The sequence below is a fragment of the Theropithecus gelada genome, chromosome 10 (assembly GCF_003255815.1).
Source record: "Theropithecus gelada isolate Dixy chromosome 10, Tgel_1.0, whole genome shotgun sequence".
In the NCBI taxonomy this organism is placed as follows: Eukaryota; Metazoa; Chordata; class Mammalia; order Primates; family Cercopithecidae; genus Theropithecus; species Theropithecus gelada.
Genome location: NC_037678.1, coordinates 10,450,144 through 10,464,829, shown reverse-complemented (window position 1 = coordinate 10,464,829; position 14,686 = coordinate 10,450,144). Strand labels below are relative to the sequence as shown.

Genomic DNA, 14,686 nt, shown 5'->3' with positions numbered 1-14,686 from the left:
ATGAAAGACCTAAATCATCTGAATCCAGAAGCTCAAGCAGGGTAAAGAAAGAGAAATATCACCTGGATACACTGGCAAATCCAAGATGCTAGTACAGTCCTGAGAGAAAAAGCAGACTGCAGGCTGATAGCTGACTTCTCAGTGACAGTGGAAGCCACAGAACAATTCATCGTCAAAGTGCTGGAAGAAAAATAACCATCTGTCAAGAATGAGGGCAAAATAAAAACATTTTGAAATAAAGACCATTTTTTATTATGAATGGAGGAAAGTAAAAGAGTATTTTTGAGCTTTCAGTTAGGACAGTTGTTAAGAGCTTAAACTCTGGAGTCAGATAGTTTGAGCTGTACTGCCAGTGACTGTGTTGTTTAGCTTCTCTGTTTCCTTCTCTACAAAATAGGATGACAAGTGGGAATGGTTGATGGGTACAAAAATACAGTTAGATAAAATGAATTAGATCTAGTATTTGGTAGCACAGTAGGATGCCTATAGTTAATGATACTCTTATCATATATTTTAAAATAACCGGAAGAGTAGAATTGGCACTTTCCTAACACAAAGAAATGATAAATGCTTGAGGTAATACCCCAGTTACCCTGATTTGATCATTACATGCTGTATACCTGTATCAAAACATCACATGTACCCCATAAATGTATACAACTATTGTGTACCCATAATAATTAAAAATTTAAAAAAATTAAAAACAGGATGACAGTAGCACTTACCTCATGGAATGCTTTGGTAAGCAGATGAGTTATATGTAAAGCACTGTGACTCCTACATGGTATGCATCTAGTAAAAGTCAGGGATTGCTGTTACCATATTTTACGGAATTTAAGACGCCATCAGTCATAAGACATATTGTGTTTTATGCTCCATTAAGAAAGAAAGAATGCTGCCAATTAATTGTAAGATGTAAGATGTCATTAATTGTAAAATCTGTCTAGATTTCACAAATATTAACTTGTAAAGAAAAAAAAACCGTGAATCTCAAAATTGATGAAAGATAGTATTTTGATAGCAGATGCTCAAGTACAGGAGAAAATACTGTATATGAAATATTTTTAAAAAACAAACAGTTTGAAGAAGTTGATGAAAGTGTTGTGAAGCTCAGATTTTAAATGTGTAGTACCCACGGCTGGAGAGTTTTGGGTATAAATTATTGAGGGTTAAGACAGCTGTTTCATTTTCATTTCTTCAGAAGTGAATATGAGCTACAACCAGACTGCCCTTCAGTTGGCTTAAGATTTCCCGGTGGCTGTTACTTAAACAAAAAGTGTTCTTTAGCATTTCATTGGTAAGCACTAGCTTGTGGAAAGGCCAGATGTTGAATGTTGAACATGTTTGATAAACAGAAGTTTAATATGCAGCTGGAATAGTAGCATTCTTCTGCAGGTGCTTTTTGAAATGTTTTCAGTTTTTCTTTTCCACTTGGTTTTGATTACCACTTGCATGTAGTTGAGAGGAGATGTTTGCTAATTTCATATGAGGCTGGATGTTGCTCTGTTTTAGTTGGTCTTATTGCTGATGATACTGCAGCATGTCTCAGAGCATGTAAGCATCAACACTCTTTCCAAACATTTTGATTTGGTTAGATCATCTCAAATCATTATTGAAGCTGCTAGCTAGAGTGCTGTCGTTTCATGATACCGTACACTCCAGAAATCTTTACAATTATATTACCACAAAGAAGATGACTACTTATTCAGTTATTAGGATAAGTTTTTTTGTTCTTATAGATTATTACAGCAGTCTCATAACTCTTCTTGCTACTTCTATGTGATTTTATCAGTTAGAAATAAATTAGGCTATGTGTAATGGAATATCCAACTTTGCTTTAACCAAATAAAGATTCATTTTTTCCTACACACCACAAAATTGAGAAATAAGTAGTCACTCCCAGTGTTGTTAATGTCTCAAATTCCTTTGATCCATCCTTGATGGTGGCAAGGCCATTTCTCTGCTTCCCTTTCAGACCACCCACCCTCTCAAGTGAGGTACAAAAGGTGTACTTCATCTAATGATTGACCAGAGCCATGACATGTAGCCACCTCTCTTCATAATAAAAGTTGGGAAATGTAGCTTTCTAATTGAACCTAAGTTTACCCCTAGCCAAATCTGGATTCCAGGCGTTTGCAAAACACGTAATAGTATTACCACAATTGCTGTGATTACAATGTAACCATGATTTGTGACCGTGAAGCACCCCTGAATTTAACTGACCTGCATTGTGACTGAGCCCACAGCCTAACATTATCCTTTCAGTAACTGAGTTTACCACCTCATGGTGTCTAGTAGGCAATTATCAGTTTTGCCCACTTGCCCCTTTATTATATGATGTGTATTTCCTGATACCTATGCTTCATTAATATAGCCAACATTTACTGAATACCTGCTCTGTGCCAGGCACTGTTAATACAAAAATGAATAAGGTACTTCATTTGATAAGGGAAATGGTTATCAACAAAATTTATAAGTACCACAGCCTGTAACCCTCATGCTCAAGGCAGATGTTATTGACAAAGTGGCTCATCCATGTCATGACCAGGTAACTAAGCTGGTGACTTTAGCCTAGGCCTTCCAAGCAGTGTAGCTCCTCTGTATCCCTCCTATCCCCAACCCCAAATCCTTGTATCTTACTGAGTTGATTGTCTTAGAAACATATAAACATGACTATGAGACCAGCTTCAGAAGGCACTGTCCATTGTATTGAACACATTGGTGCTTATGGTAAATGGTCAACCACTCAATGCCAGGATCATGGCCAAAATCTTATGAGACTTTAGATTCCAGATCTTTAGCCACAGGGAACTCTTCCAATGGCCAATTCTTAGGAAGTCTGTGAGGACAATTATTGGCCATAAGGAACAACTTAGAATAAAGCACAGATAATACTCAGTGAATACTAAGAAACCATGGTTGTTATGGATAATCAGAGGAGATGATCTGTTATTCCCACATAGCATTATCTCTTTTAGAAGCATCTACATTTCCTGCAGAGATAAGTTTTTATTAACTGAGCCCTGGATCAAACTTGCACTAGCATACAGGTGGTGTGCTATCTCTGTACCTTGACAGCAACATGAATCTGGGCTTGTGAGATGAATCGTAGGACTTCATCAAGATGTTGTCCAACTACTCAGTGTGCATCCTCCATTATACCCCAGCCAAGGAGATCACAAAACTGGCTCCACCTCTCATTGCTTGTGAAAAAACTTCCCCCAGTCTTCTCTTGCTCCTGAACAACTGTAATTTTTATAGTCATGTGTTACATACTATGCCAGATATATGCCAACGAATAACTATAAATAAGTGTTAATATTTATTAGCCAGAAAGCATAATGTTAGATTTTGGTTTTCAGAAGTGGAGGTTTTATTGGTCTGCCTATACGTTGGCATGTGAACTTATTTTTCCATGAAAGCAGGGGATAAATTTATTAATTTATTTGAACAGCTTTGTCAACATTGTTCTGAAAAGGACAAGTTGGAATGTAGTAGCAGTGTGCTCCATTATGACGAAAGCTTTGCAAATGGCACAAAAGGTTATCAGAGTTGACCATTAAGGACCATGTGGCACCAGACTTCAGGAAAGATACAGTGGAGGAGGGAGAACAGAGACCCCATCCTAACCTGCCCCATCAGGGGAGCTCACCCTGGTGATAGGTGAGGTGTCAGGTGGCAACGCTAGACCATCCTTACATCTCACTGGGGAGTTTGGACTGTATCGTCTGTGGGCTGGAAGGCTTTTGAACTTTTTGAACAAAGGAGTGACATGATCAGATTTATTTTTTATTGTAAGAGTAATTTATGCTCTTTGTAAAAACTTGATGTTTATGAAGTAGAAAATGGAAAATTCTTGCATCCTGTTCCTTAGGTGTATCTTCTTTTGTTTTTGTTTTGTTTTGTTTTGTTTTTTTTAAAAACAGCCAGACAGGGTCTTTCTCTGTTTCCCAGGCTGGAGTGCAGTGGTGTGATCATGGCTCACTTCAGTCTCCAACTACTGGGCTCAATCAGTCCTCCTGCCTCAGCCTCCCAAGTAACTAGGACTACAGGTGGGTGCCACCACACCTGGCCAATTTTTAAAAATATTTTTGTAGACATTGGGTCTTGCTATATATCCCAGGCTAGTCTTGAACTCCTGGACTCAAGTGATCCAGGCCTCCCAAAGTGCTGAATTTACAGGCGTGAGCTGCTGCAGTCTGCCAAAGGTACTTATTTTTAAAGGCTGTTGGATGTCTTGCCAGACTTTCTCCATACTTTCAGGTATATCATATATATACTATATTATACATTGTATCTATTATATATACACATGGATAGTATATAATGTATAATATATGTGTTTTATATATTTATTTGTATATTTTTGACCAACAGGGGATAAAGCTATACAAAATGTTTTGTAATGGCTTATCTTATTTATTTATTTATTTATTTATTTAAGACAGGGTCTCACTCTGTTGCCCCAGCTAGCCTCAAAATCCTGGGCTCAAGTGATCCTTCCACCTCAGCTTCCCAAGCAGCTGGGACTACAGGTGTATGCTACCACTCCTGGCTGGCTCTTATTTTAATCTAACAAGTAGTTTTGAATGTCTTCCATATGTCTTTCACTGCTTTCTTTTTAATGTCCACAGAATAATCGATTATTTTACTTACCAATCCTTTAATGGTTGACATTAAGATTGTTTTCAGTTCAGGATTACATATAGTACATCAGCAATAGCAATGAACAACTTTATTTATTTATTTATTTATTTATTTATTTATTTATTTATTGAGGCGGAGTCTTGCTCTTTCACCCAGACTGGAGTGAAGTGGTGCAATCTCGGCTCACTGCAATCTCCACCCCCCAGGTTCAAGTGACTCTCCTGCCTCAGCCTCCCGAGTAGCTGGAATGCCCGGCTAATTTTTGTATTTTCAGTAGAGACGGGGTTTCTCCATGTTGGCCAGGCTGGTCTGAAACTCCTGACCTCAGGTGATCTGCCCACCTCGGCCTCTCAAAGTGCTGGGATTTAAGGCATATGCTACCACACCCAGCTCTTTTTGTTTTCAAATTGATGTATTTGATTCATCTGGAATTTTATTTTGATATATGGAGTAAGAAAACATAAAGTAGGACCAGGCACAATGGCTCACGCCTGTAATCCCAGCACTTTGGGAGGCCGAGGTGGGTGGATCACGAGGTCAGGAGTTCGAGACTAGCCTGGCCAAGATGGTGAAACCCTGTCTCTACAAAAAATACAAAAATTAGCCGGGCACTGTGGCAGACACCTGTAATCCCAGCTACTCATGAGGCTGAGACAGGAGAATTGCTTGAACCCGGGAGGCGGAGGTTGTGTTGAGCTGAGATCACACACACCACTGCACTCTAGCCTGGGCAACAGTGTGAGACTCTGGGTGACAGTGTGAGACTCTGTCTCAGGAAAAAAAAAAAAAAAAGAAAACATACAGTAAGGAATGTATAGCTTCCTGCTCTGCATTCCCACAATGACTAGCCAGTTATTAAAAAATCATTTGCTGAATAATTCATCTTTTCTTCACTGATTTGAAGCACTCCTTTAATCATAATTTTCCACGTTGTGGTACGTATCTTTTTTCCTTGACTACCTAGAGCCTCAACAGCAGAATCAACAAGATTAGTACAGTGGCACTCCATATTCATGGGTTCTACATCCATGACTCCAATCAATCATGGATCAGAAATATCTAGGAAAAAAATTGCGTCTGTATTGAAGACGTATAGACTTTTTTCCTTGACATTATTCCCTAAATAATACAGTGCAACAACTGCTTACATAGCATTTACATTGTATTAGATATTATAAATAACCTAGAGATTACATTTAAAGAATACAGGAAGATGTGTACCTAAGGAGGGGGCATTAGGTTATTTGCATAAGTTATATGCAAATACTTCTCCATTTTATTTTATTTATTTAGGTTTTGAAATGGAGTCTCGGTCTGTTGCCCAGGCTGGAGTGCAGTGGCGCAGTCTTGGCTCACTGCAAACTTCGCCTCTCAGGCTTATGCCATTCTCCTGCCTCAGCCTCCTGAGTAGCTGGGACTACAGGCGCCCGCCACCACGTCTGGCTAATTTTTTTGTATTTTTAGTAGCGACGGGGTTTCACCGTGTTAGCCAGGGTGGTCTCAATCTCCTGACCTCATGATCTGCCCGCCTCAGCCTCCCAAAGTGCTTGGATTACAGGCGTGAGCCACCACGCCCAGCCCCTCCATTTTAATTAATTTATTTATTTATTTATTTATTTGTGGAGACAGGGTCTGTTGCCCAGGCTGGAGTGTAGTGGTGTGATCTTGGCTTACTGCAACCTCCGCCTTCCAGGTTCAAATTATTCTTGTGCCTCAGGCTCCTGAGTAGCTGTGATTACAGGCCTGTGCCACCACACCCAGCTAATTTTTTTGTATTTTTAGTAGACTCAGGGTCTCCTCATGTTGCCTAGGCTGGTCTCGAACTTCTGGCCTCAAGTGATCTGCCTGCCTTGGCTTCCCAAAGTGCTGGGATTACAGGCGTGACCACTGCGCCTGGTCTATTTTTTAGAGACAGAGTCTCTCTCTGTTGTCCAGGTTGGAGTGCAGTGATATAATCATAGCTCACTGCAGCCTCGAACTCCTAGGCTCAAGTGATCTTCCTGCCCCAGCCTCCTCAGTAGCTAGGACTACAGGTGCACAGCACCATGTCAGGTTAATTTAAAAAAAAAAAAAAATTATAGACATGAAGTCTAACTATGGGTCTTACCAGGCTAGTCTTAAACTCCTAGCCTCAGGCAATTCTCCTGCCTTGGCCTCCCTAACGACTGGGGTTTTAGGCGTGAGTCACTGTGCCCAGTCTCTACACCATTTTGTTTCAGGGACTTGAGCAGCCATAGATTTTGGTATACACCAAGGGTCCGGAACCAATCCCCCAAGGATACTGAGGATGACTGTATTATATTGGATGGAGACTAGGGGGAAGGAAGATTGAACCTAAGCACTGTAGAGGGTTGTGATATCAAAAGTCAGTAACACCTAGAGATAGGTTTGGAGAAGAGTTCTTTTTTGGTAGGTTAGGTTGGAGATTGGAGGGACATTGTGGAAGACATTCTCAGCAGGTCCCCAAGTTCTCTCCTCATCTGGGCCCATTCCTTTCTCTTCAGCTTCTTTTTTTTTTCTTTGAAATGGAGTCTCACTCTGTTGCCCAGGCTGGAGTGCAGTGGCATGATCTCAGCTCACCACAACCTCTACCTCCTGGGCTCAAGCGATTCTCCTGCCTCAACCTCCCGAGTAGCTGGGACTACAGGCATGCACCACCATGCCCAACTAAGTTTTTGTATCTTAAGACGGGTTTCACCGTGTTAGCCAGGATGGTCTCGATCTCCTGACCTTGTGATCCACCCACCTCAGTCTCCCAAAGTGCTGGGATTACAGGCGTGAGCCACCTTGCCTGGCCCGTGCTTCTTTAAATCACTAATTTTCAAACTTTAACCTATATCGGAATCACCCAGAGGGCTTGTTAACAGCACATTGCCAGCACCACCCCCAGAGTTTCTGGCTCACTGGTTCTGGGGTAAGGTCTGAATATTTACATTTCTATCAGGATTCCAGGTGCTGTTGCTGCTGTCTGGGACCACACTTTGAGAACCACTGCTCTAGACTGAGTCCTCTTCACTCCCATTTTAGATTACTCTAATGGTCTCTAGTTTGGCTTCTTTTTCTAGTTTTCCTGTACTTTAAAGCCTCCTGACTCAAATTAGGACTGCAGTGGTGAGAATAGAAGTGGAGAGAAAGGAATGAAGCTGAAAGACATTTCAAAAGAAGGATTAATGGGCTTTAGAGACTGAGTAGATGTGTGGGACAAAGGACAGGAAGCAAAAGAGGCATTTTCTAAACATGGACACCAGATTTACTCTTTGGAAAACACTTCTTTCATCTTGTTATTTCCCAGTTCAAGAATCTGCAGTGAGATAAATCTAAAATGGGATTTATTTGAATAAAATACAGCTGACAATTGACACCCAACTGGTGTCGCTTCTCCGGTTTTGTCTAAGTCAAATCTCATTATGACAGATGACTTTGCAAGTAGATCTCTGCATTACCAAATACTTTCATGGCCGAGCCAGTGACCTACTTTAAGCAGTATCCAATTTAACAATTCCAGTTCAGCAAACTAGTTTGGATAGCATTTTAGGACCTGCAGAATTTAATCTGAAGTACTATGGTACATTTGTATATATAAAAGAACTGTTAATTTCTAAGGGTTAGTTTAAACCCTATTTAGAAATCCTGTTTATCATATGAATATATATATATATATTTTAAAACCCCATTATATACTGTGCTTTCTGTATTTACCTTTTACTTATGCTTGCTGTTGGACAAAAACAAGGAGGGGGGTATTATGCCAGATACTCATGTTTCCAGTTATAAATGCAGATGAGGCCAAAGTGTGTGTTTGTACAGGTGGGATGAAATAAACAAATGACAGTGAAAGCCTGCTTATCAGGATCATTATTTGTTGTTCCTGGATTGGAAAATAAGTATAGAGAAGGCAGTTTGGGCTTTTAAGGTATTTAATATGTGACATTAAATTATTTTTTAATTTTTAAAAGCTGACTTCTGTCTTAGTCTTACATGATTTGGCTTCACATGTATGGATGAGATTTTAAATATGTGAGAATTGTAGCTAGTTATAAAAGAGTGCCAGATATTTGCATTATAACAAAACATCTTTATTGATGTATAATTTATATACTGTGTAATTCACCCAGTTTAGATATACAATTAAAACATAGTAAATTGCTCAGTTGTGGTGACTCACACCTATAATCTCAGCACTTTGAGAGGCTGAGATGGGGAGACTGTTTGAGGCCAGGAGTTAAGAGACCAGCCTGGGCAACACAGCAAGACCCCATCTCTAAAAAAATAAAAATACAAAAATTGGCTGGGCGTGGTGGCTCATTCCTGTATTCCCAGCACTTTGGGAGGCTGAGGCTGGCGGATCACAGGGTCAGGAGACTGAGACCATCCTGGCCAACATGGTGAAACCCCGTCTCTACTAAAAATACAAAAATTAGCTGGGCATGGTGGTACATGCCTGTAATCCCAGCTACTTGGGAGGCTGAGGCAGGAGAATCACTTGAACCAGGGAGTTGGAGGTTGTGGTGAGCCGAGATAGCGCCATTGCACTCCAGCCTGGTGACAGAGCGAGAGTCCATCTCTAAATAAATAAAATTAGCTGGTCATGGTGGCGTGTGCTTGTATTCCCAGCTATTCAGGAGGCTGAAGTAGGAGAATAGCTTGAACCTAGGAGTTTGAGTCTGCAGTGAGCTCTGCTTGTGCCACTGCAGTCCAACCTGGGGGACAGAGTGAGACCCTGTCTCAAAAAAAAAAAAAAAAAAAAAAAGAAGTCTATACAGTTTTACCATCATCATCGCAACCGAGTTTTAGAACATTTCCATCTGCCCAAAGAGATCCTTCTTGCCCAAGTGCTGTCAGTCCCTTTTTCCACTCCATGCCCCAGGCAGCCCCTAAAAATTGAATCATACAGTACGTACTCTTTCACGTCTGGCTGCTTTCATTGAGCATAATATTTTTGAGGTTCATTCATGTTGTTGTAAGTATGAGTAGCTTGTTTGTTTTTATTGCTGAGTAGTTTTCTACTGGGTAGATTTACCACAGTTTATCTATTGATTACTTTGATGGACAACAAAACATTTGGGTTGTTTACACTGTGTGACTATTATAATGATTTTTTTTTCTTTATTTTTTAACCTTTTGAGATGGAGTCTTGCTTTGTCACCCAGGCTAGAGTGCAATGGCACTATCTTGGCTCACTGCAACCTCTGCCTCCCAGGTTCAAGCAATTCTCCTGTCTCAGCCTCCCAAGTAGCTGGGATTACAGGCGTGTGACACCACACTCGGCTAATTTTTGTATTTTTAGTAGAGACAGGGTTTCACCATGTTTACCAGGCTGGTCTCAAACTCCTGACCTCAAGTGATCTGCCTGCCTTGGCCTCCCAAAGTGCTGGGATTACAGGCATGAGCCACCATGCCCAGCTGAGTCTATCTTTTAAAAGAGAAAAAGAAGGCTGGGCCCGGTGTCTCATGCCTGTTATCCCAGCACTTTGGGAGGCCGAGGCAGGTGGATCATGAGGTCAGGAGTTCAAGACCAGCCTGGCCAACATGGTGAAACCCCATCTCTACTAAAAACACAAAAATTAGCCAGACGTGGTGGTGGGTGCCTATAATCCCAGCCAGTCAGGAGGCTGAGGCAGGAGAATCGCTTGAACTTGGGAGGCGGAGGTTGCAGTGAGCGGAGATCGTACCATTGCATTCCAGCCTGGGCAACAGAGCAAGACTCCGTCTTGGGGGGAAAAAATGTTTTCATAGTCATTATCATTTGAGCCCTACAGTAGCCTTACAACAAGTGGACAGGACAAGTAGTATTACCCTCGTTTGTTGCTATCCAGAGGGAATCTACACCTGTATTCTCAGGTTATTGCCATAGGAAGCCCATCAAGAGTATGCTTCCGTTTTGTGGTGTACACACAGGATAGAGCAGCACCAGAGGACTACTTCTATATGTGATGTAGATCCAAATTTGGAGTCAGTTTATTCATTCTGCAAATATTCGGTGAATATCTGCTACCTGCCAGGCACTGTTCTAGATGGTGGAGGATTGGGATATGAAAGATTTAGTCTCTGCTCTTGAGGAATTAACTGTCCATAAAGGCTGTATACAAGAAAATAACTATAATACTGGGCCACGGGAACCCAGAAGCAGAGGATCTAACAAGGTAGAGCAGAGGATCTAACAAGGGGAGCAGAGAGGAGGGTGTCAGAGTGTGTTGATGATAATAGCTCACCCTTACCTAGTGCATACTCTGTTCCAGGCACATTCCAAACACTTTGTATATGTTTACTCATTTAATCTTCACTTCAACCCCTTACCCTGTTTTACAGACGAGAAGGCCAGAAAACTGAGGCTGGTATTTTGACCAAGCGCACACTGCTAGTGAATGGTAGACCTGGAATTTAGACCAGTCAGTCTGGCTCTGGAGTCTGTCTCCTGAAAAGGTTTCTCAGAGGAGAGGCACCCAGGCTGTGTCTTGAATAACAGCTTGTAGCTAGTCTGGCAGAAAGGTGATTGGGATATGTCTACACGGTTTTCTAGGCAGAGAAGTATCACAAGTAAAGGTAAAGAAAGCACACGATTGAGAGCAAGTGTGGCAGACTACTTGTGAAGAAAGATGGGTGGTAAGGAATGAGACTAGAAAGACAAGGCTGAGGATGAAGGGCCTGGTACGCCATCTGAGGAATTTGGGTTCTGTGATCTAATTTTTAAAGTTACACAAAAAATACCACTTTTCCTTTTGTATTAATTTTATTTTTGTACAATTAATTAAAGATTTAAAAAGATTGATTTAAATCTTTTTAATTGTGAAATATATCACACAGTTAGAAAAGTGCATAAAATACAAATGTAAAACAATGAATTATTTTTAAATGACCACCTCTGAGGTTAGGAAATAGAACATTATAGCGGCCCAACAGCCCCTTCTTAGTGACCTTCACTAGTCACAGTCGCTCCCCTTCCACCTACAGGTAACCACTCTTGATTTCTTTATTTTCCTTTGTTGTTTTACTGCCCATGTCCCTGTAAACATTATAGTTTTGCCTGATTTTGAACACATGGAGTCATATGCTGTATCTTCTTTTGTGTCTTGTCATTATGTGTGCGAGATTCATCCATGTTGTTCTGTGTGACTGTCCCTTCATTTTTGTGCTGTATGACATTCTATTTTATGAATATACCAGTGTCCTTACCTTTGTGCTATTGAGGATATTTGGGTTGTTTCCAGCTGGGGACTATTATGGATAGTGCTGCTGTGTGTGCCTTTGGGGTACACGTGCATATGTTCTGCTGGGTATGTACCTAGGAGTGGGATTGCTGGGTCATGGGTCTTATCTGTCTTGAATGTTAGGAGAATCAAGCCAAACCGTTCTCCAAAGTAGATGTAATAATTTACATTCACACAAGTAGTGTGTGAAGATTTCTGTTGTTCCATAGCCTAGCAACACTTAATCATATCAGATTTCGATGTTTTTAGCCATTATGATATATAATGGTGTATCATTATGATTTTCTTCTTTTTTTTTTTTTTCTTTTTTTTTGAGATGGAGTCTCACTCTGTCTCCCAAGCTGGAGTGCAGTGGCACTATCTCGGCTCACTGCAAGCTCCACCTCCTGGATTCATGCCATTCTCCTGCCTCAGCCTCCCAAGTAGCTGGGACTACAGGCGCCTGCCACCACGCCTGGCTAATTTTTTGTATTTTTAGTAGACACGGGATTTCACTGTGTTAGCCAGGATGGTCTCGATCTCCTGACCTCGTGATCCGCCTGCCTCGGCCTCCCAAAGTGCTACGATTACAGGCGTGAGCCAGTGTGCTTGGCCTCATGATTTTCTTTTGCGTCGCCCTTACTTACTGTTGAGACTAGATGCCTTTTCATATGTTTATTGGACATTTGGATAGTTTAGATTTTCTTGTCGTTCATTTGATGACATGTTTCATCTAGCCTCTTGCCCCTTTTCCTGTTGGGTTATCTTTTTTCTTTTAGAACTTGTTAGAACCCTTTATTATTTTGAATATGGACCTTTTATTGGTTTTACGTTGCCTGCTTTTTCATTTTCTCGACGGCGTCTTCTTTTTTTTTTTTTCAGTTTGAGAGCAGGTACTGTTTATTAACTGACCAGCTTAGAAAAAAATAATCATGGTGGACACCTTAGTTTATTCTTCTAATAGGCCTGTTGATCTGGTCCTTCCTGTTGCCAGCGTCTCCACCTTCTACAAAATGGGTGGTCTTTTTCTTCATTCCACCTCGTGGAGAAGATAATTTTAAGAGCCACAGGAAGTTATTTGCTTCTTTGAAGCATTTTCCAACAGTATAGATCTCATGAATCAGATCCTCCACGCAGATGATGCCGTTTTACCAAGAGATCGAGCAAAGTGTTATCTGTCAAAGCAATTTGCTTCTTATTGATTTCGCCATAACCACGCTTGTAGATTAGTTCATCTACTGACTTTAGGTTTGGTTACCCCCAAGCAATATATGGCTCTACAATCCTCAGCATGTTAATTGAAGCCTTGTTGAGCTTCACACAGGTTCCATTGAAGATTTGACGAAGGCGAAGAAGCTGCAACACCTTTCGGACCTTTGGGCTCATACCATTGATACCTCTGATCCTGATGGCAAATGCCAATTTGGGTTCTGCGGGTACATAGAAGTTGCCAGCTTTTCATGCCACCCTTGCCATTCGAATTTCAGTTCTGTACATCTGCCTGTATTCCTTGTGATGGTGCTTCGCTTTTTCATAGATAAGCTTCCTCCTTGCCATTTGAAGCATCTTTTGGGCAAACTTCTTTCTCAGGCGCTTGATCTTCAGCTCTGCGAAATTCCTTCACTTTTTCTTAAGGATTTCTGGCACAGCAGGAACCTTCTTCTTCTCTTCTACACCCTCCATGGTTCCAGTCGGAAAAAGAGGGAGGATATCTTTTGATGGACAAATATTCTTAATTTTCATGTAGTCATGTTTGTCTAATATTGTCATATTTGGTTTTTAATACTAGGTACTTTTTTGTATCCTGTTTGAGAAATCCTTCCCTACCCCTAGGTTTTGAAGCATTTTCCCATATTATCTTCTAAAAGCTTTATTATTTATCTTTCACATTTGAGTATACAGTTCACCTGAATTTGATTTTTGTGTATGGTAATTCTTAACTAACTTATTAGTATACCTCTGCCTTTAAAATTTTTTAAATATTCTGTCCAGACTTTCTGGCTGTCCTCAGCAGAATGGTTGGTCTTCATTACCTGGTTTACCATTCCCAGAAGCAGAAATGTCTTTTAAAGTTTTAGTTTCACTTTGACTTAAAAATGATCTGTCCTGTCTTGTTAAGGGGCCTTAATAAATATGTTTACTAAAAAATAAAAAAGGACTGAAAAACTGTATAGATTTCATGACTGTTTCTATTTTTTATTTTTATTTTAATTTAAGAGACCAAAAAGAAGCTTCTGTTTCCTCTCTGCTTCTGTCAGCTATAAAATACTGTTAGACAAATTTAAGCTTGCTACATAAAATGAGCATAGTTATACTTATTGCAGGATAATTTCAGAACATTAATCACAGGAAAATTTTAAATTAAAAAATACACACTATCAGACATTGACTTTGATAATAAAACAGCTTAACTAAAGCAGTGGCTACCCCCCTTTCTCTGTTTATCCATAAATTTAAACCTCTTTTTTGGCCAGAGATGGACTGTATGCAAACCGCATCCAGAATGCTTTTAGTTTGTGCCACAAAATATGAAGAAAATGTTTTCAGTTTATGGCAACTAGATCCATGACATATGATGCTCCAGGAACTGTTTTTACAGTGCGCAAGATGCACAGGAACAGAATAGCAAACTCACATGATTGTTGGCAAGGAAAACCTGGCTACGTGGCTGATGTTAAATTTGCTTTTTAAGACAGCCAGATCAAGAAATGTCTGAAGACTTTGAGACTGCAGCAGGGAGATGATTTTGCAGTTAGTAAACACAGCCCCGGGAAGCCATGGCAAGGCAGTTCTGGTAAGCCATTTACAGCTTTTCTTCTAGAAGGAGAGCACAGTGGAGGCTCTGGAGAGGA

General features: G+C 40.5%; 1 protein-coding gene and 1 pseudogene across 3 annotated transcripts in view; one reads left to right on the top strand and one right to left on the bottom strand.

Moving 5' to 3' along the window:
• Nucleotides 1-14,686, top strand: part of TNRC6B (trinucleotide repeat containing 6B) — a 302,194-nt gene that overhangs the window by 52,335 nt on the left and 235,173 nt on the right. The window lies entirely within an intron of this gene.
• Nucleotides 12,779-13,517, bottom strand: LOC112632830 (annotated as a pseudogene).